The sequence below is a fragment of the Leptonychotes weddellii genome, chromosome 4 (assembly GCF_054177405.1).
Source record: "Leptonychotes weddellii isolate Sample4059 chromosome 4, ASM5417740v2, whole genome shotgun sequence".
NCBI lineage: Eukaryota > Metazoa > Chordata > Mammalia > Carnivora > Phocidae > Leptonychotes > Leptonychotes weddellii.
The window spans coordinates 119,767,866-119,791,096 of NC_138372.1; the positions used below are offsets into that span (position 1 = coordinate 119,767,866).

Consider the following 23,231-nt stretch of genomic DNA (forward strand, 5'->3'; position numbering starts at 1 on the left):
GGAGGGTCAGAGGGAGAAGCAGACTCCCCACTGAGCAGGGAGCCCGATGCGGGACTCGATCCCGGGACTCCAGGATCATGACCTGAGCCGAAGGCAGTCGCTCAACCAACTGAGCCACCCAGGCGCCCTCTTTATTTTTTTTAAAGATTTATTTATTTTAGAGAGAGAGAGAGAGCATGAGAGGGGGAGGGTCAGAGGGAGAAGCAGACTCCCTGCCGAGCAGGGAGCCCGATGCGGGACTCGATCCCGGGACTCCAGGATCATGACCTGAGCCGAAGGCAGTCGTTTAACCAACTGAGCCACCCAGGCGCGCTGGCCATGGCTGTGTTAACTGCACTGTCATTCCTCCCAGTCCCTTCTTATTTTGTACCTGGTCAGCTCTTTCTTCCTTTTTCTTTAATTCTTTAAATATTACATTTTTTTTCAATCTCCCAACCTTATGCATCTTCTGCTCTACTTTGGCCAATGAATTCAGGGAGGAAATTAACACTAACATTTACTGAGCACATATTAGGTGGCAGATAATCTTCTAAGTTAAAAAAGAAAATTAACTCACTAAATCAAATAGCAACCCTATTAGGTCGGCACTATTATTATGCCCATCTTGAAGATGAGGAACTAAAGCAACGAAAGCTTAATTAATTTATCCAACATGAGGTAGCTGGTAAGAGTGACAACAGAGTCAGGATTTGAGCTCATTCTGACAGGTTCCAGCACCCACGCTCTTAAATGGGACACTGTGTCACAGCGAAGATCCTACACTGAGAAGGATACCTGGAAAGGAAGGCCTTGTTTGTGGCAGAAAGGATGGAAATAAGAGTGTAACTGTAATTGTCGATCTTTGAGAAGGCTATGACTCCCCGGAGAGAGAAAAAGAGGTAATTATGAGATAGAGATTGAGAGACTTTGGGAGGTGTAGTGAGGGATAGCAAATTAGAAAAATCACTGATAACAGTATATAGTTCTTTTTTTTTTATGTCAGAATGTAAACTCTTTATTTCATTCATAGAATGTTCTTTGAAAAATACCTAGAACTGAATTCTCCATATTTGTGGGAATGAAAAATTGGAATATTTTACAATAACTTAAGTTTACTGAAAGACGTTTTGTTAGATTGATGTTCTAGTAATGCACAAATGCTTGTTTGTTCGCATTTGTTAAAAACACACGGGGCTGGACCCCAGGGTATATGATTCAATTCCTGTCCTCAAGGAGCTCACTAGTCTTTAGAAGAAAACATATAATGCTTTTTATCTGTGCTTTATTTTCCCTTGTGATTTTGCCCTGTTAACAGCCTTTCTGAATTCCAGAAGTTTGCAGAGACATTTTTAGTACTTTCTATTACACATTTTAGCAATGTTTACTTCTTTGTGTCATCTAGGAAGTTAATATTTAGATTTCCTGTGGTATTGGGGGAAAGAATTAGATTCCTGCCTTGTAAAACTTTGATAAAGGGTGGTTGTTTGCTTCCACGCCAGTAAAGATGTTGTTCCTTTATTGGAAAATAGTGTACAGTATCAGTATAATTTAAGACTTTTCTCTCTTTTGCCTCCCCCTCCCCACCTATGTGACGTTTATGAGCATGATTTTTATGTTTTCATAATGGATAAACTGAGATATTACTTGGTGCTGTTTTTGGCTAACTAGAAGGAATTTATTTTCTTTTTGTAGTTTTAAGGCAGAAATACATTTGTTTTTGATATCTGATCTAATTAGGTTACTGGTAAAATAGTCTTAATATTTTATCTGTAGCTATTTCAGACATCATCTTATATTATTCAACAATTATTAATGTTCCTTGAAGTTTTCAATTTCCGAAGACCTACTGATCTTCATAAAGCCTATTGACATGGGTATAGTGAGGTCAGGGGTTGGACTGCCAGTGTTCCCACTGTTAGAACATAGCATTGCATAATTTCTGCTTTCTGTTTTATTATGAAAAAAGTTTTAAGGAGAAATTATGCAAGAAAACATGATAAGCTCCCATATTATCTCATGCTAAAAGATTCTCTGGAGTTGCTTTCTTGAGTTTAAAACACAGTAAAACAAAGATTGCCTATGTCAGCACTAATGTCTGTGAATACTAACAAGCTTAATAAGCATTGACAAGGTAGGTATCACTTTCTGATACCCTCCCATTATTACCATATTGGGGGTTCAGGGTGTTGAGAAGGTGCGGGGTGATGTCTCAGAGAAAGACAGTGAAAGCAATGCACATCTATCTTTCCTGACATCTGTGTCTACATCTATCCGTGCATTTCTGTGTAACTTAAGGAAAGCTTAAAAAAGAAGGGGTAGGCATTTTCTGTCTTAAAGTGTCCAGCTGACTTTCTCACTCTTTATGTGGTTTTTGGCAAGCATTTCTGTGCCTTAGTTAATATATTAGTAAATGGAGAGGAAAAAAACCACTACACTGAGTTCTGTAGATCTTAATTAAGGTACAAAAATAGCTTTAAAAATAGTCTTCTGAGATGAAAGCTTTTCTTATATGTGGAAAATATTACTCGTGTCTTGTCAGCATATCTAGTCTATTGGCATTGCTTTTTGTACTTGGAGATAACTTCTGCTTTTCTTATTATTGGTAAGACACTTTCCTTTTTAATTTCTGTAAGTGCACTTGGTTACACTATTATATCTAGGAATTTGTCATTCTTGAAAAGCCATTCTTAACTTTCTCTCTCCAATTGGCCTTCAATTGAAATTTGCTTTGAAGAGGAATGTAGCTATACTCATCAACTTGAACATGGGTAAATATAGCTCATAGAAAATAACTATTTGTGTATCCTTTTATGTGCTTTAACTTTGATATCCCTTCTTGCTTAGAATTTTGCCCACAGAAAAGGAGCTATGTATTACACTTTTAAATACCAGTTTTCAAGTCTGCCAAGTGTGAATTTGCAAATGAGTAGTAGTAAGTGGAGCTCACAGCTGAAAAGTGACTGCTAAAAGCTTCTGTGTCTGGCATTAATTTTAGTTTTGCCTTTAGGCTGGTACCACAACTGTTTCATCTATAAAATGGGTTCTGAGTTACCATTACGAGTAGAAAATTAGCATTAACTTAACGGTCTTTGAGATCTGGTCTAAAGGCAACCACTTCCGTGGTTCTAAGAGCTGAATTTATTCTTAGCTTTAACAAGGATCTTATCTTAAATTGCTGATGTACTTACACATAGATCAGGTTGCCAGTTTTCCATTGTTTTGTTTAATCCACAAATACATGTTTATGTATTTTTCTTGTAAACAGGAAGCAGGGTAATAATCATATATGGAGAAACAGCTGAACTACATCCTTTAATCCCTTGTGTTTTATTTACTTATTTGATACTAATCATTTCATTTATTCGTTTACTGAGAACTCACTTTATCAGACCCCATGCAAGGGAATATATTCGGATATAACATCAAACAAGAAAGACACAGGCCTTGCACTGGTAGAGCTTACATTTTAGGGGAAGAGACAAGCATTAAACACATAATCACGTATTAGGCAATGCAATAGTTAATTGCTGTTGTAAACGAATAAGTTTTTAAAAATCTGGAATATTTATTTGCGTTATTAGTATGTAGGTATTTGATAAGTCAAACTCTTCTAATCTTAGAAGCAATTGGAGAATTTGAATGAGACACTGTATTGAGGTATTTAAAAGAGTAGCTGGGGGCTGAACAGAATGGACATCACTAGATGTTGGCTGTCATACAGAAAAAGGCACTTACCACCGAGATTTTATCAGAGTACAAGCACTTTCAAACTTTTTGGAGCCATGAAATCCTTATGTGAAAAGGCATTCTAGAAATGGCTGCATATCCAATTGACAGATTTGAGAATATGATTTGGAAGGTTGGATGAGATGAAGCTGATCATTAGACGCACTGGAACTTTTAGGGCGCCTGGGTGGCTCAGTCGTTAAGCGTCTGCCTTCGGCTCAGGTCATGATCCCAGGGTCCTGGGATCGAGTCCCACATCGGGCTCCCTGCTCAGCAGGAAGCCTGCTTCTCCCTCTCCCACTCCCCCTGCTTGTGTTCCTGCTCTCGCTGTTTCTCTCTCTGTCAAATAAATAAATAAAATCTTTAAAAAAAAAAAAAAAATTTCAAAAAAAAAAATAGTGAATGTGGTGATCGTACCAAGTTCAGCTCCATTTACATTTGTTTCTCCCGTGTTCAAAAGAGAAACTGTGTCTTCTAATGTCCTCTTGGATTCCCCTCCTTTCACAGACTAGGATTTTGCTAGGGTCTGCCGATGCTGCATATTCTGTCCAGGGAAATCATGGCAGGCATTGCCCTCTGTCTTGCTCATTGTTTTGCCTCTAAGGACAAGAGTCTGACATGTTTTGATATAAAAAAAAAAAAATCCCATTTCAGTAGGAAAAATGGCAAGCCTTTCTAAAGAAAACCTTTCTGTACAAAACAGCTGTTCTTTTGTTGAAGGTCTGGCACTTTAGTGAACTGTCGGGCCAAGAAACCATTTTGGAGTCCAAAAGTCGGTAAAAAAAAAAAAAATCTAAGGCCCCTGGATTGAATTTTGTAGGAATATCTTTTTTGGTAAATTTTTGGAATCATGCTTTGCTTCATCATAATTGCAGAAATCCACTCTCCTTATACATGAAGATATCCCCAGGCAGCGGATATATAGTCTGTTTTCTGAACAGGAATCTTATAGGTCTCAGGAGAGCCAACTTCCACAGGCCCGCTGGGTTGTATGCTCATTTGTAGCTCAGTGTAATGATTCTGCAATTTTTTATTTTCTTGCTATTCTAGGAAGGCAGATTCTGAGGTTTGGTTTTGGAGTTTTACTTCATAATAGCATAAATTTTCTCTTTATGTTTCTCTCCATACATATGGATATAAATGTGTGTGGGTGTGAGATGTGCTTGTATGTATGTGAGGGTTGTATGGGTGTGTGGGTGTTTAGATATAGATGTGTGTCTGTTTCTTTATCCTGTTTATGAAAGAGAACTGTGTATTGTATGTTTTATAATTTGACAATTTTCTTTTAATGATATCCCATATTTTTCTTTTCTCCCAAATATATCATCTAATACATATATGCTGGTAGCTACAATGACAACCAAAGCTAAAAAGAAGCAAATAAATATGGTGCCCAATTTCACGAGCAACAGAATCTGTATTTCCATAACACATTACTCTGGAAAAGCTACTGTATTTAGTTACTGGCAAGTTAAAAACTGGATCTTTGTCTACTTCATAAAGGAGGGTCGTTTTTTATAGATCACCTTGAAATAATCAATCAGTTCTGAACAAGAGCTGCATTTTTAAATGTGGATATACTGTAAACTACCAAGGCCAAACTGTATCTGGGTCCCACTGGCCATATAGCCCGTGTTCCATGGGAGACCCAAATAAAACAAGCTCCCTCCCCACAGACTGAAAGAGTCACACTAATAAAATGACTGGATGATTTGGTTAAAAAAATTATTTCAAGATTTTGCTAATAATTTTGGATTGATCGGTTACTTGAGCCCTGCTGATACATGTAGATCAGGATAGAAGTTTCCTGCCTTGCCCAGGGTGAGCCCTGGGCTTTTGGTTATTTAAGGATAGTGTTCAGTGAACACACATTAATGTACTCTAAGTGTACTATAAAAGAAAACCTTTTGAGGTTTGTGCTTAAGTAAAACACATAGTACGGTATTGTATGTTTGTGTGACCTAAAACATTTTGCTCTACTATGACGGACATATCATCCTCCTGTGCCAATATAAATGCAAGGACATTTCATAGTCATAATCTGTTAATACCAGTTAGCAGTGTCACAAATTAAAGCATTAGTGGATTTGTGTTGCTTGAGGAAGCAACTGATATAAAATACCAGGAGGTTGAAGGAGTGAGGCAGTTTATTGTAACATAATTCTGCATACCATGTAAAGTCTTCATGCCTGTTGGTGTGAAGCCTTTGAATGGACCTTCACAGAGAGCTCAAAGGGATAGTTCATCATGCAGCAAATTAAGAAACATTAGGCTAGATGCATTCTCAAAGAAATGATTTTTGGTGATTAGCAGACAACAAAAATCAAAGAGGATATTCTTTTTTTCCTTACAGGAGAAAGGAAGATTTTACTGCTTTTTAAAAATTTGCGTCTGTAGTGCAGACAAAAAATTCTTCCCAGGATTTGAAGAAGTGCATTTTCTATAGTTGTGTTGTTTGGGGACTGTACTTAAGTAAAAATTTAATGATGATTTTCTAAATGGACCTTCATAGGAACTATTGGTAGTCCTGTAGCAGAGATTTTTGGCCAAAACATTAATGTTGATACTATCATGAAGGATACATAACTCTCTTATCAAGAGGCCTATAACCTGGGAACATGGAAATGATTGTATAAATTATGGAAGGAATATTAGATTAAATTCCTTCTTTAATTTTAGTAGTGGTTTGAGAGAGTAATACATTTATTACTATAGTGCATTTTGTATTTGCCTAGGCATTTACATGATTTTTTCATATTTCCCCTTTTTAGCCTAGATTATGGATATATTCTGAGAGGACATTATAGGGAATAACAATTATAGAGAATGAGAACCCATGGTTAAAATTATACGCACATTGAACTACAATGAGGGTATTAAAAGTATTTCATCCCATTTGTAAAATATCTTCCATGACTATGAAAGGGCAATATTTTTTCCAATTATATCTGCTTTAGCCTGCAAATGGATTACTTTATAAGAACTCTTATAAAGCAAAGCGTCCAAAAATAATTGAAAGTGTAAGAACAGATAAGCTGGGCACATAAAGGCCCTGAGCAAACTTCTCGCGATAGCATTCACAGAACAGGGAAAAAAAAAAAAAAGTTTATCTTAACTCCTGCTCAAGACCAGATGAATATTTTAACCCTTAGCATCATGATGCTTCTTATTGACAGGGAGTGCCTCCTGCATTATTTCCAGCTCGATTCTCCAGTGTCTGGAAGATTGCATTTTGACTTTCCCCATTATTAATAACCAGATTTGATCTTAGGCCTGTCCAAGGTGAGGCGGACTGGCCAGGTTAGTCTGTTTGTGTGTGTGCATGAACTGTGACGTCTACTCAGAGTGACAGGTGGAGGATGAGGGTGGTGAAACAAGGGTGTTAACCTTTAGTCCACCAAAAGGAAACTTTTTCTGCTGGGAACAAAGATCCCTAGGGCTGTGGCCACCGTCCCCCCGCCCCCCATGCTCATAATATTTCCAATAATGATACACTATTGAAGAGTGCGTTTGAGAAGAGGCAAATGATTTAAATCATCTCAATAGAAACAATAATATAACATAATAAAAAAAAGAAACAATAATATATATTTGCATGATTGTTCAGAACTTTTAATCAGATTTAACAGTGTTTTATGTGGGTCAGTTTTGCATGGCTTTCCCTTTTCTTAGGTAAATGACTCAACTATGCTTCAGTGTGATATCTTTATTCCTGAAATGCCCCCCATTTCACAAGGAAAAAGTACAAAAGCTCTAAAGAGTATGGGGAAGACATAATTTAGAAACCAGATCAACAACTTTAGAAGGTCCAGAATTTGTGGTATTTTTCTATAAAACCTATCAAATAAACTCATTTTTCAAAAAAAAAAAAAAATCTTGCCTCTTTCTGGGTAAAAATTCCTAAGAAGCTATTTGGTTCTTAATTGATTTTCTACGTCAGTTGTTCATTGAATAGATAAGTAGTGCCTGTGATATTTGATTACAGAGCAAGGCACCCATTTAACCTTCTGTTCTTTCCTGGCCAGGATTTCAAATACAATAGAACGTTCCTCCCTGAGGCTCAGCAGGATTAGACAGCTAGCGGTAATCCCTGATACGCTGAAATAGACCTGATAGAACTTCACCTCACTTGTTTAGGATTATGCTCCTGAATTCCACTCACCCGGCAGCATTAACCCTTTAGGGACTTGGGCTGGGATGTTTTATCAGTAAAAGCAGTAAATAAGCAGAAACCTATTAATAAATTCTAAGCAGTTACACCTCATTTCTTGACCACAATATAAGAATAATTTTGGGGTTAGAACAGATACGTGCTCTGAATTGTTTTTTTTCTGAAATTTTGCATCTTCTATATATGTGTTTCAAGATTTGTATTAATTTATCTTCCTATGTATAATTTTGTTTAAGAAACTTTATGAAAAGTTCTGGTTTGTGTAATAGCTTTCCCACCATGGTCACAGTTAAATCATCTTGTGGAGGTGAAGGATAAATGACTTCATATAAAGTAGCTTCTTGATAGTCAAGGTTAACTGGAACCAAGACAAGTATGAAAATCCTCAAACCTCATTTTAGCCAGGGGTTTCCAATCTCTTCCCTTTCCTTTCATTAGAGCAAATTCCATAAGTTTGAGTTTAATTTTCTCCCTTTCCCCTCTGGGGGATATGAAAATGAGCTAAGAAATGGCCAAGAGGCAGGAAATCAGTGGTGAAAAAGAACTAGTAAAAGGTATAGTTAATCCACAAATTGGAAAGTCAGCCCCATATTAATCAAGAGATGAAAGGAAGAGCATATACTTTTTCTTTTTTTTTTTTTTTAAAGATTTTATTTATTTATTTGAGAGAGAGAGTGAGAGAAAGAGCACAAGAGGGGGGAGCGGGAGAGGGAGAAGCAGACTCCCTGCTGAGCAAGGAGCCCGATGCGGGACTCGATCCCGGGACTCCAGGATCATGACCTGAGCCGAAGGCAGTCGCTTAACCAACTGAGCCACCCAGGCGCCCGAGCATATACTTTTTCAATGCAGGTGGCAGTACTGGCCTTTATCATGTTTTTTTAATAATTTACATTGAAATCTACTCCTGACACTATTAGGCCATCAAAATGAGGCCCTTGCAAAGTCACAGGTTTGAAATAGGTTATTAGTGATTACTAACATAGTCTGGGAGAGCCCCCCAATCGTTATGGAAATGATTACCTTGAATCATCTAGGTCTTTTTGTGTTGACTCTTTAAATATTCATATTCACAACTAGTTCTATTAATTATTGAACTAAGTGATTCTCATTTTGATAATTAGATTTCCCACCATGCTCATAGGTTTTAGAAAAATGTAAGTTTTATTTGAGAGACTTAACCTCCAAATAATGTTATGATGATGAATATGACCTCATTGCCTATGGTAATATTTCAAGGTCAGAGATAATTTAATGCTAAAGCATTGGTACATCCAACTCCTTTCCTGAAATTGCTTTTGTTAGTGGTTCTTAAGGGGTTTGATTAGAGAAAACATTTGTTTTTATTAAGAAATTTGTAGTGGAACAAATGCAATCACAATGAAAAGATAACTGTGAAGAAATTTTGGAAGCATTTTCTGTTCTTTACCACATTCTTCACCCTACAGATTTAGTGCAATTGTAATGATAGCCAACTTTAAGATTACAGGAGAAATATGGTGCATCCCTCGTGCTTTGAAGCTTAATTTTTTTGTGAGAACTTAAATAAGTCCAGCCAGTAAATGGATGGGATTAAGGCTGAAACAATGGTCCTACTCTAATAATATTTTGTTTTTGTTTGATGGGGAGTGAAGAGACACTGTGAAGTGGGGAGTTGTGACTTGAAATGATTCTGACAAATCTTTAATTAACAGTCCTCCCTTTTACTTTTTGTACAAAATATCTAATTTTCATGAGTTTAGAGAGCAACGATGATTTCTGTTGTTCAATTTAAGTGACATATTATTTTAATTAATTGGAGAAGTGCTCCCATGGGATAGGTGACTCAAGGACGGGGCCTCTTTGGCGCTGTCTTTACAGTGGTCCTGGATTTGCCCTTTTCTCCTGACATGCTTTTACATATGCTGTTGCCTGAGATTCCAGCGCTTTGTTGTATGTTATAAAATTCTATTGCATCAGAATGAACAAAACAGAAATATTATAGATGTGAACCTTTCACCCCAAAAGACATATAACAGATTGAAAAGCTCCAGATCAGGGTAACAAGAATGCTTGCAGCCAGCATGGATGGGTTTACAGATGACTAAAAGCTGGTATTAATAAATCTCGAAAGGAGAAGAATAAGAGCAGAATTTACTGAAGTCTGTGAAATAATAAAGGGACGTGAAGCTAGGCCATGTGCATCTTTGTACTGTGTATTAGAAAGAGCTAGGAATCCTCCCGTGTAACTGGGAGAAAACAACTTTCAAAGTGACAAAGCAGAGCTTTGTGTTTGTTTCTCTATTTGTTAAGAAAAAGTAATTTACCTCTGGAATAATTGAGTTAGAAGATTCTGGAAAAATTAATTCATCTTGGAATCATAAGGACAAAGGAGACCTTGAGGAGTCTCCTCCCTGGCAGACAGGCAATATTAAAACCATCCCCCAAAGAAGTCCATCTGTATTATTTTTAAAGAGAAGGAACTGGTTTAGTTGTGGCCAATGGAATGCTTTGTGACCACATGAACAAAGAGATAATGACTGAAGAGTTTACAACTCTGAAGCAAATTCATTGATTCTGCAAACTTTGTTCATGTAATATGCTGTTGCAAAAATTCTGTTGCAAAAAACAAGTTTTTTTTTTAAAGGGGTTTTGCCTCAATAGCATACTTTTAAAACCATTTTTCAGGATACCCTGGGATATGCAAACTTGATTAACACATGGTCCTTGACTTGGAGATGATCAGAGACACATACGAACAGCTGATATGCCATATATAAAACTCCTATATTTTGTACTGCTACATAATAACTGAAATTCTGTGTAGCAAGGAATGTTTTATGTCCACCTTATTGTTCAGTCCTCACAACAGCACAGTAAGGTACATGCAGTTCTCACTGCTACTGTACAGATTAGGGGATGGGACATAACGAGGTCGGGTGTCTTACCCAGGGTCATACAGACGGTTGAGACGCTGGGATGTGAACCTACACTTGTCTGCCTGGAGGATGTGCTCTGAAGCATCATTCTTTACTGCTAAGCTTCTCCTGAGGCTAACATCAATCTGGAGTCCATGGACACCTAGGACGTCCATATGTGAGCTTCAGAAAGGTATAGAAGGTGAATCTCCTGAGTGTGTAAGAGTATACATTTTCCCATGGAAGAGTGTGCCATACCTCTTCTAAGATTCTTAGACCCTGTAAATTTAAGAAGAATCATCCTAGAATATGGACTCAGAGAGCTACCAAGTGGTAAGACCTTTTACAGACAGAGGAGAGTACGGCTAACTGGGTAAAACAAGAGCAGGTTAGTGTTTGGATGGAGTCCTCTGGGATTGGATAGGTGGATGTCAAGTTTGGAGGTGTGGAGAGGGGGAAGAAGCTCATTGTCTGACTCAGGAAAGAGTTGGTTGTTTCCTCCCCAAGTTACAGCTGAGTCCGTATAACTGTAGGCATTTACCTTCTTGGTAGTAAGAGACTGTGATCCAGACATTAGTAAAAGCAGAACATGTCCACGGAGTCCGTGGATCTGAGTGACGATGGGAGCTGCTGACTTCTCTCCCATTCAGTCACTGATCTGTAGATGTCTGCAAACATTTCATTTCAAATATAATTGAAAGAACCTGCGTTTCAAAAGTAGGTAAGTCCATTGTTTCATACGTGCAGTATCAGTGAAGTAGAACAAAGCTCTCTCAAAATACAATAAAATTGGTATCGATATATGTTTCTGAATCAAAGGAATGAATACTGACCACACCAGCATTACCAATTGTAATTAGCATCCTTCAAGTGGAATATGGGGACTAGTTTTTACTTAATGTGATAGTCTTAGGTCATACCACACTTATGGTCAATTTTTTGTAAGGGTAAAATATATGCTAATAGTTCCTAATAAATTCTCAGATACTATTTTTTTATAAAGGAATATTTTGTTGGGTTGAATTCCTTCATCGAAGTATTTACTATGTATGTCATCTGTATAAATCAGTTAATACAGGCACTTTTGAGGAGGGCAGTCTTTTTTGGGATATTTGAAGTGTATATGTATTAAAGGAGTATTAGTTGTTAAATTATTAATATTCATAATATTTTATACGTTCAAAGGGTAGTTTAAAATATAATGAAACAGCTACATCATCAATGTCATGTGTAGTTTTCGTGAAAACCATTTTTACCTACATTTAAACATTCTCTTGGAGTTCTTGTAAAGCCAAGGTTCCAACTGACCTCTGAATTGGCCATAACTATAGAGTAAAACCAAAGAAATGAAACATAAGGTAATGCTTTAGTTTATCTCCATTGGTCAAAATGCAAGAGAGAAACCTAGCTAAATAAGAAAAACAATAATTTTAAAGTGAGACTCCATATCACAAAATGCAATTGTGAAAATAGGGAAGGACTTTTAAAACTGTGGTTTTGCCTCGATAGTATACCTTCGGAAAATTCTCCATTAGTTTGTTTCTGTGGCCGCATTTCTAATAATGGAGCTGTCATTTTCTTCATTCTTGCCTTTCAGAACAAGGGTGGGGGGAGATTAAAATAATCTCCAAAGCAGACACCATTCCATTGAGTGGACCCTGGCATGCAAGCTGCTTTCTAAAGCAGCACGTTTTAGTTCCACTGCAGATGATAGTTAAATATCCACTCAAAGCAGAGAGTATTTAGACAGAGATTCATCCAGCCTGTGGAGAGGCCTGGAATCATATACCCTTCTCTATGTCTAGCTCATGAAATAATCTAATACAATTGTCTTTTGTTTGTTAATTGCAGAAAGGAATCTGGATTTCCAGGGATTGTCGGCAGTGGGGGTGGGGTGGGGGGGAAGAAAGCATTGTACAAAGCTTTAAATTAAAACGAAAGTGAAACAATGTTAGGAACAGCAGAAAAAGATGGAGGTCTAGTCTGATTTTCTCTTTGAGAGTAAGCCATCATAGCTTTACCAGCTTTAATTTTTCCTTTTTGGTCATCTCAGCAGAGAAAGGAAGGACTGGCTAAGTATGAAAGCTGCTCTCCTAACTCCCTCAGAGCTGATCCTCCATGCCTGGGCTGAGACACCGGTGGTGGAGAGAAGCACACACTACCCTAGTCTGGGCTGTGCATGCACAGTGGATCAATGGAGGCCCAGAGCCTGAGGGGCTGTCAGGATAATACCTTTCACTTAAAGGAGAAGAAAATAATTGAATAATGGATGTTAAGAACTATTTTAAAACACGTCCTCACTGCAGTCTTGAGTCAATGCTACTTGGGAGTACCATAAATGGCAGTGTAAAGAAAAAATAGTCATTAATTCTAGCAAATATTCCTTTTGCATTATATTAAGCTATATTCATATGTTGTACTCTCTTTTTAAGAGCATGCCCAGATCGGATTTTCTTTTTCATAAATGGCCCTGATAAAAGTCAATCTTCCAAGTGTTTTACAGTATCATGGTCCCCAAACCTCAGCAGGGAAAGCCCAGCTAATATGAGACACATGCTAATAAGAGGCTGATTTTCCATTTTTAATGTTTCATGCCGATGCCAGATGATGTATCCAGCTAACCACTTTAAACCTTTCAGTAAAGGTTTGATAATAGATGTCATTATTGAATGTCCTCATGCATGCCCCTTTGAAACAAATGATCACCTATTAGAGGATAGAGACAAAACACATTTACTTGAATGAAATGTTTAATAAAGTACATCAGGACTTGTTTTTATTGGTATTGGTCTATGAATACTTTATGTGCTAATTTAGGGCTTAGGAGTACTTAGTCATCCAAACTCTCCAGTCTGAAAAAGGCATGTACCTTATTATTATAAACGCCAGCCTTTAATGTTTAGAACATATTTATAAAACATACTTGTCCTCTTCTTAAAATTGAAAACATCTGTTACAGATTTTCTGTTAAATGTTATGGACGTGAGAGCCTGGTGATGAGGCCGTCTGCCATTTTGAATGGGAATTAAGCTGACAATGCATTCTGCACCAGTGAGGCCGTGAAAACAAACAAAAAAAGGCAGATGGTTCATTTAGTTTCGTAATTGTAATTTGTTGTTCATTAAAAGTAATTCCCACACAGGCATTCTTTATTCTGATACAGTATATGGAAAATTGTACTCTGTAAACCTGGCCTAATAATTTTTTCTTTAGCATAATTTGCACTGACATTTGATAGGCAGTTGATTAGAGCAGAATGATTTCTTTAGAATGAAAATTAATTATAATTTTTGCAGCTCTCATTAGTCTGCTTTTGTAACTACCAGGGCTGAACAGCAGGGGTTTGGCCCTGAAATGCTGAGTATCACTGGATCATTTGCAATGTGGTCTCCCTTTTCAGATGATTGGACCTTTTCATTGTAGTTTCTGCATCTACATAAAATGAGGATTCTCTGTAAAAAATTTCAGTGCACCTTGAAATATACCTGAATAGATGTTCACGGTGGTAAAGTTAGGATCATACTAATTTACCACTGTGCCGTGTAGTCTTTTAAACATATTCACCAACAGAGACATATTTTAGTCTTCAGTGTTACATAATCTGTTATAAAAATACTTCCTGGATTTATACAAATAGTTACAGATGCACACAAATAGCATAGATTTTAGCAGTGGGGATTCTGTTCTTCAGAAATACACAAAATTGTATGAAATACATTTTAAAGGAAGGAACGTGATCCTCTATTGACACAAGATTGATGATGGAACAGATTTGTTCCATCCAGAGGAACCAAGCCTCCTCCAGTGTTATAATCTGATTGATGTATATAATGTGATTTCAGAAAATTATCCTCTAAAATAAATGTATATCTGACAAAATCAGCACATATAGCTTAGAAAGAAATTTGATCTTTTACAAGTGTATACTCTTTCTGCTATGCCGTTATGTTGTTTTTCTTGTACACAACCACATTGATATTAATGTAATTTTCCCCAAACAAGATAAGATTGTGGGGGTTTCTGAACCACTAGGTGAATTTGCGAGTTGGATTTATTTTGCTTTCAAAATTCATTGCACTGGACTTCAGATTTCAGAAAATGTTACAGGAATATCCAGGAAATAAATTCTTGTCTATAAAGTATTTTTTAACCATGGGGGGAGAAAAAAGCTCCTGTCTTTCCTAGCTTCATGAAAAAAGCATTAGGATGCCGTCAAGCTAGCAATAGTTTGTTAGATATGATAGCATTTTAATGAAATGTTTTTTAATAGATACTTTTGCATTTACAACTTCTCATATCCAGAGTTTTGAATTTTCATAATTAACTATCCAGGAAATGGTTTTAACACTGTAGAGGAAGTCTTCTGTTTTATAACACAATTCCTGTTTCTGTGGAATATGAACAAGACAGTGTTTATTGTAGTCAGAAAAATTGTTGGCATGATTCTGCATAAGTGAAGAATCTCTGGACTGTCTCAAAGTGTTAGCTGCCCATTTGCAGACAAACAAGCTTTTAGTGTGCAATTTAGGTCAATGGATCGAGGGAGAAGATGTGTTTAGGCGACAGATTTTAAATCACCATAATATAAATATGCTTCCCTTTTCATCCGGAATTTGCTTTCGTTCAAGGTAATTTAGTGCGGCAGACATGCACTTATGCCTGTCTTTGTAATTTTAGGGATTAGGATCGTGAGGATTAAATGCTGACCCTTAATCTTCAATATCAACTTTAAGAGCGAAATATAATATGCAAATGGAACACATTCATTTTGTGTTTATATATTTTAATCTCTGTAATTTAGTTTTAAGAAGATGGAAACTCATCTTTGCCTTATTTATTTTGAATCCTAAAGCAAGATGCCATTAAAATCTTTATCCTTCTGTCTTAGTGGATAAATGTTTATGCTTTAGGGCTTAGAATACAATTTTTTTTTTTAAATGACTTTAACCTAACAACACTTTTCTATCAAGGCAAGTGGCATGTATGTCTGATGTAAAAGTGTAGTTAGACTGACTTGTGTTAAACGGATGGCTAAAGTACTAAGTCCAGCCCAGAAAAAAAAAAAATATATATATATATATACATGATAAACTTTTGTTTTGAATTTATTCTTAAAAATCAGTAAATTGAATTTTTATTAATAAAATCAGTGTATTTCTGATCAAATTTACTTTGTTCTTAACAAACTTTTCCTTTGTGGTTTGAATTTCAGTGTATGGACAGGAATGCCTTCTAAAGAAAACATTGATTAGGATGAAATATTAAACTGATATAAAAAATCTGGGCCATATTTTCTTAGACAAATAAACATAGGAACTATATTAAGTAAGCAGATCAAAAAGAGAAATGTAATGTGAAAAACAGAAACAAAGAATCTTTTTATGCCCCTGGCTTTACTGGAAGAATGGGGTTGGAACAGTCTGCTTAGCTTGGCTCAGTGGCTTCATCACCTAGGTCTTTGCCAGTCTATAGACAAAGCTCTGCCAGATCTCTGGGTATGTAACTTGAATGTCTACCATATACAATTGATTTTGGAGCAGCTTGGAATAAATTAATGGTTGCTTATATTGCCAAAAAATGTAGATAATTTCAGATTGCAAGTTGTATTTCAAGTTTTTCAAAACAGGAAGGTAGAAATCCCGTGATTAGTTAAACGAGTAGTCTTGAACGTGTTCTCAAGCATCCAGACCAACATTATGTCGTCACAGAGAAAAGAAACATGGAGCACCAGCTGACACCCTACAAATATGCACATGGTTAACCTAGACTTCTTTTTGTTCTCAGAAGCTTATTACTTCCAGCAAATACACAGTTGTTTTAATGATCAAAATCGTTCTTGGAGTTCAAAGATTTTATTTTTTTGTTATTTATTTGAGAGAGAGAGAGAGCATGAGCAGAGGGAAGAGGCAGAGGGAGAAACAGGCTCTCAGCAGAGCAGGGAGCCCGATATGTGGGACTCGATCCCTGGACCCTGGGATCATGACCTAAGCCAAAGGCAGATGCTTGACTGACTGAGCCACCCGGGCGCCCTGTTGTTGGAGTTTAAACACTTGCTTACTGATTCCTAAAAATAGACTGAACTGATGGAAGCAACACTGTTGATGTTCTCACTCTCTAGAATTACACTGCTGTACACTGTAAGGAGTAGATCTGTGTCTGGAGAGCTGCATCTCCCTGACTGCTACAAATAAACTGATTCTCTCTCAGATACGTAACGTAGTTTTCTCTTTTCCTGGTTGTAACTGACACAGATTTTTTTTTTTAATTCTGACTGTAAGATTGTATGATAGGGCACTTAGGAAGTTGGTGCATTTCCATGTTCATTATCCTGTCATAAAAAGGGCCATAATACATTTCATTCTAATGGATTATTTAACTAATGACTAAATGAACTATATCTATATATAAGCTATATCTATATTTATATCTATCTATCTATCTGTCTATCTATCTATAGAGAGAGAGACACTAATAGTACCATGATACTTAGCATTTTTCAAGATTTATGTACTTTGCCCAGTTCCTTGTTAGGCTGCATAGTATAGTAATGGCAGAATGGAGTGAGAGAAACCCGAATCTAAGTCTGAGCTCTTCCACTTACTTATTGTGTGACATGAGCAAGTTACTTCACCTGTCCAACCTTCAGTTTCTTCATTTAAAATGTGGGATTCTCATGGTACTTGTATTATGAGGTTTTGTTAGGATTGAATACAATAATGAATGTTATCTGCTTCGCCTGTGCCTGGAACATAGTGAGTGATAAAAAATAGTAATTATTTTTATGAATTTACCTATTATGCTGTTATATTGATATGAGCTAATTGCAATTGCATTTAGGAGAGACTTTGTGAAAAGCTGTTATCACCATTAATTTGGAAAAACCCATCATAACTTGTTACCAGTGGTGTTAGCCAATCAGAAATGGTATTGTGTTTCTTTTATTTGATTGCTTTCATGCTCTATGAAATTAAAATCATATTTTTACATGTGAAATTGAGTCTGATAAAATCTAGAGATCTCCATTTAAAAATCAGGACAGTGATGCTTCTGGGACAGGAGAATGTGACTTGGCTTCTCAAATGAAGAGATAAAATATTTTCATTTTCTAGAATTTAGTGATTTGGTTATGTGTATAAATCTGTTACAAATTAGTGAGTTAAGGCATTGCAAAGGGGAGAAAGGTTTTGCAAAATGGTACTCAAGGTTTATTTTTGGTGGCACATTTGTCAGGAGTTTAGTTTTTCTTGTGGAGAGAAAAAAACACCTCCTAGAGACCTTCTCTTAGGATATCCAGCCTTGCTCCTGGACCCTAGATGCTTATTTGCATCCTGAGGTTTACAAGTACATCTGCTAACGGTTCTCAACACTCAACACGGTTGTGCTGGTCTAATCGGATCAGTTAAGTGACATGCACTCACTTATACACACAGGAGAGGAAGTGAGTGAAGATTAGGTAAGCCACTTCTGAACATTTGCGCATCATTTAGCAAGTTTGGGTTGCCTAAGTGGTTGTGGCAGTCTCTATGATCTTTAGAACTTCAGAAACATTACTTCCAAACTTTAGTCGCTGAAGCAAAGCCACTGATTGGCTTAATTCCTAACACTAACACTGGATCCATATTTCTTGTATCTAAATTGAAGGGGATCAGCAGAAGAAGATTTGTCCTTATTTCTTTTTCCTATCGCCAAATTCTTACAGAACTATGTAAGGCAGTTCATGCAGAAACCATGACTTTGGTTATTGTTCTTCCCTTTGAACTGTTAGGTCAGCAGAGACTAAGGAACTTGGCTCACAAGACCATATTACTTTGTCATAGATGATTGGATTATAACATTTGAGGTCTTCTCCAGGAACTAACTGTCCTGTTAGATTTGATTATGGTTCCTTTTTTTTAAGTCCATGTTAAAATTTTAAAAATTTAGAATCTGTTACTCTCAAGCATTTATTTTTGTCTCTTTCTATTCATCTTGTTCTTTGGGAATACCAAGAAAGAAATTATAAACTGATAACCTTTGTTCTGGGAGATAATGATAAAACAGCCTCATGGCTACTTTGGAATATTACCTAGGAGTCAAAAAACAAGTTTTAAAAATATCTACTTCTTGGGCGCCTGGGTGGCTCAGTTGGTTAAGCGACTGCCTTCGGCTCAGGTCATGGTCCCGGGGTCCTGGGATCGAGTCCCGCATCGGGCTCCCTGCTCAGCAGGGGGTCTGCTTCTCCCTCTGCCCTCTTCCCTCTCACGCTCTCTGTCTCTCATTCTCTCTCTCTCAAATAAATAAAATCTTTAAAAAAAAAAATATCTACTTCTTAAGTGTGTCTTAAAGTTCATGCTTAAAAAATACAATAATAATATTGCAATGTGGAAATTTAGTGGGGCAGACTAGAGAACAGCAAACTTTTTTCACTAGAATTACCTGGAAAGGCATTGTCATGTTATTTTTGAACTGGGCTTTAGCAGATTTGTAGGATTGATACATGAGAGGGTGGAGGTGACTAGGGAGGAAGAATACAGAGTATCATGGGAGCATGAGTTTCTCCAGTTCCTTATGCGCCTCATGATTAAATGAAATGCTCAGGAGAAAAATAATGTACAAGTTAAAATTTGATGTTAATGAGGGTGCCTGTGTGGCTCAGGTGGTTGAATGGCCAACTCTTGGTTTCAGCTCAGGTCATGATCTCAGGGTCCTGGGATCAAGGCCTGCATTGGTCTCCATGCTCGGGTGGGGTGGGGAGAGTCTGCTTGAGACTTCCCTCTCTCCCTCTCTCTCTGCCCCTCCCCCATCTCTAAAATAAATAAATAAATCTTTTTAAAAAAATGATGTTATCAGTTTTATCATCATTTACCAGTGTATGAGTATATAGCGTCACTTATACTTATAGGTCCTGATCTTTGAGAAGGGATTCAGGCTCTAAAATTATTAAATGTGATTTTCTTCCTTTCCTTTCTCTCGAAAAAAAGAGATGTATAAGTTTTAACCTAAAATTGCTGAGTATTTACAGCATTGAATTTATAAGGCAAGCAATGGGACTAATCTTTTGAACAAGCAAAAACTACGTGGGTCACAACAAAAAGTAATCAGACCTCAAAAATAAGTTGAAATTAGATAGATCATTTTTTTTAAAGATTTTATTTCAGAGAGAGAGAGAGAGCAGGTGCAAGCATGAGCACGTGGGGAGGGAGAAGCAAACTCCGTGCTGAGTGGGGAGCCTGACATGGGCTCAATCCCAGGATCCCGGGATCATGACCTGAGCCAAAGGCAGATGCCTAACCGACTGAGCCACCCAGGCGCCCCAGATAGATAATTTTTCGAAATATAATGGTGGTAGAAGGGAATTGCTGAATGCTAGGTAAGCAGTATGAACTCCATTCTGGGTTTGTTTGCTGAACCTCTTTTAGTTTTGGCCGGGGGAGTGTCAGGTAAGCTTCATCTAGAAGGACTCTGATGAAAAGGAATCTGTTTGTTTTGTTTGTCTTTGCATTTGCCAGTGCCTAGCATTGTACCTGGTACAGAGAACATGCTTATTAATGCTACCAGAAGAAAAAAGAAAGGAAGGCGGGAGGGAGGGAAGAAGTAAGGAAAGGAAGAAGCAGGCAGAGAGGGAATGAAGAAGGAAAGGAAGAGTGTGAGATGGATTGGTTGGAAAAGAGATTATTATCAAGGACACAAAGTCCTTATTATTCTAGGGAAATAAAAGTAAACGGGATCTTGAGATGGCAGAAGGGCAAGTATTTTATTTTATTTTATTTTATTTTTATTATTTTTTTTAAAGATTTTATTTATTTATTCGACACAGAGAGAGAGAGAGCACAAGCAGGGGGAGCGGCAGGCAGAGGGAGAGGGAGAAGCAGGCTCCCTGCAGAGCAAGGAGCCCGATGCGGGGCTCGACCCCAGGACTCTGGAATCATGATCTGAGCTGAAGGCAGCGGCTTAACCAACTGAGCCACCCAGGCGCCCCAGAAGGGCAAGTATTTTAAAGATTTTTCTGAAATAGAATTTACAAAACTCGAAAATTGGTTATAGGGGTGGCAAAGGTAAAGTAGAAGAGTTACAAGTGGCTAAGTTGTTTTGTGAGCACATGGTGACAGAAGATTGTGTCACAAGTAGATAAAAGGAAGTTACTTGAGGGAAAGGGCCCATTGAATACATTTTTTAGCACAATCGTTTTTGAGGTTCTTACAGAACATCAAAGGGGGAAAGTGATACGGTAGAGACTGCCAAAATCGATTTGAAAATTGCATCCACTGAATAAATAGGTAGGGTAATGGGGGGGGGGATGCAATTTTCAAGAGAGGAGTATACAGTAAAGCCAAGCATGCATGGAGGTATCTCTAGATATGAGAGGTGATAAGCAAGAGGGGATGCCAGTGAAGGAAACTGTCTGAAAGATTAGAGAGAAACTTACAAGTGTCAGGGATCTGGGAACCCAGCTAAGGAAAACCCGTTAGGAGGAGATGATGAAGTGCAGCAAATGCTATACAGAGGGAGACTGCAAACAGCTGATAGCGAATTCCAGAAGCGGAACATAAATCACTCTTTAGGGAAGTTTAGCCATGAAGAGATGCCAAAGGGAGGTGGCTGTGCTCCTATGAATGAGATCTATGTGTTTAAACTCTGTGAAATGCACCAACTTTAAAACTGTGGCTCTATTGGGGGAGAAATAAAAGTAAACACCGCAGTTCTAACTTGAAACTTCTACTTCTCAGTATCAACTCAGGCAAGAGGTGTGAAGACCACATTCCAATGGCCACGAGCCAGGTCAAGTCCAGTGAGTCCATAACATTTCTTTTTACTCTCCATCGATATCTCCAGGTATAAAATCTCATGACCTAATATAGAAAACCAGAATGAATTATTCATCTACATTTGTGAGGGCCAAGACTTAGAAGAGATAAATGTGTCTTTTGGGTGGAACACAGGCCAGTTCATATTTGGGGGTAAGAACAAAGAAAGGTGCCCTGGCAATGCCATTCTGGACATTTAAGCAATCTGGAAGGGCTTTGCCGTGTACAGAGAAATGAAAACCCTTTAAAAATAAGTGGAAAACTTTTATTTCCAGAGTTTCCCGTTCCTTATATTACCCATTCTAAATAATAATAATAATTAATAATAATAAAGTTACTTCAGATGTACGTATTTTGGGGACAAGAGTGGTTCTTTTATTACTCCTATTTCAAAAATGATCATGTTCTTAGCCTTAGCTATTATGAAGACAGGAGCAGAATAGTTTCTGAATTCCAGCCAGTATTTTTTGGTCATATTGTCCAGCCATATCCAATGATACATTGAAGTTATTGTTAGAATCTCAGAAATATGTTTTTTTTTTTTCCTCAGCTGTATTAAGAGGGAATGGTTGCTTCACTGGTTTTGGGCACAATGTGCAGTTAAAGGTGCTGCCACATAAATACTCCCGACAGATTTGTTCCAGGAGGGATAAATGAGAATATACAAGAAGAACAAGCAGAGAATGAAGATGCTCTCTGTTAAGAGCTGGTAGTAAATGAGGCAGGTATTTATTTGGATGGTATTAATACAGTCCTCGGATGATGTCAATGAGCCACACTAAATTCTAATCATGACATTCCTGGAGTTATGCTTTGGCTTCCTTCTCTGGTTTGATGATATATACTACATTTCCAGTTTTTCCTTCTTTAGACTATTGACTTAGCTATTTGAATCTGGCAGTTTTGGCAGCAGAATCAGTCTTGTTTCTTTTATCAGCAGCCATGCAACTGGATCTTTGCCTATTGTCCAGGAGGAACCTGTCTCTTAAGCTTAATTACTAACTCCTGCGATGTTCTTCTGTTCACTGACTGCACTAAGGAAATGAATTCTTAAAAGACCTGAACTTAGACTCAACACTACTCTTAGACATGATAATATCTATTCATTTAATGCATAACCCATTAACTCCGAATGACACTGGTACACTAGGAAGAGGTGAGGGGAGTGAAGGGGATAATTTTAGACTTTGTTTCACTGTGAGCAGTCCTTCTGCAAATGCATGTTAATCGCAGAATCAAAATAAACACACTTAATTGAACAGTATTGTGGATCAATAAAATCATTGACTCAGTACCACTGGTGCTCACTTGAGGTAAACAAGTGATTTAATAGTCTCCACTTCCTTCAGGCCTCTTTGGTGTGGCCATCAATAGTGTACTTCTAAATCGGAACTGGCAGTGACCAAAAGTGTCTCATCAAACAACCCAGCTTGACCTCAGAGGTGCATTATCACCTCACCCCTTATGAGCCATTTCCTTTTCCGTTCTGCATGTCTTATAATTCTTGTTACATAATTTGAAGCTCAGCTTGTGAGGAAACACGCACACGGATACTACGTACACACACCCTTTTTATTAAGATCTTTTCTTTAAGGACTTGAAGAATAAGAATCGTCCCTTGCAAACTTTTATTTTATTCCCGTGTAAACAGTTTACATCTTTTACCTTTCCTGCTTG

General features: G+C 37.4%; 1 protein-coding gene across 6 annotated transcripts in view; it reads left to right on the plus strand.

The window, feature by feature from the left end:
- The window catches only part of ZFHX4 (zinc finger homeobox 4), a 182,234-nt gene that overhangs the window by 40,424 nt on the left and 118,579 nt on the right, over positions 1–23,231 (plus strand). The gene's annotated exons all lie outside the window — the stretch shown is intronic.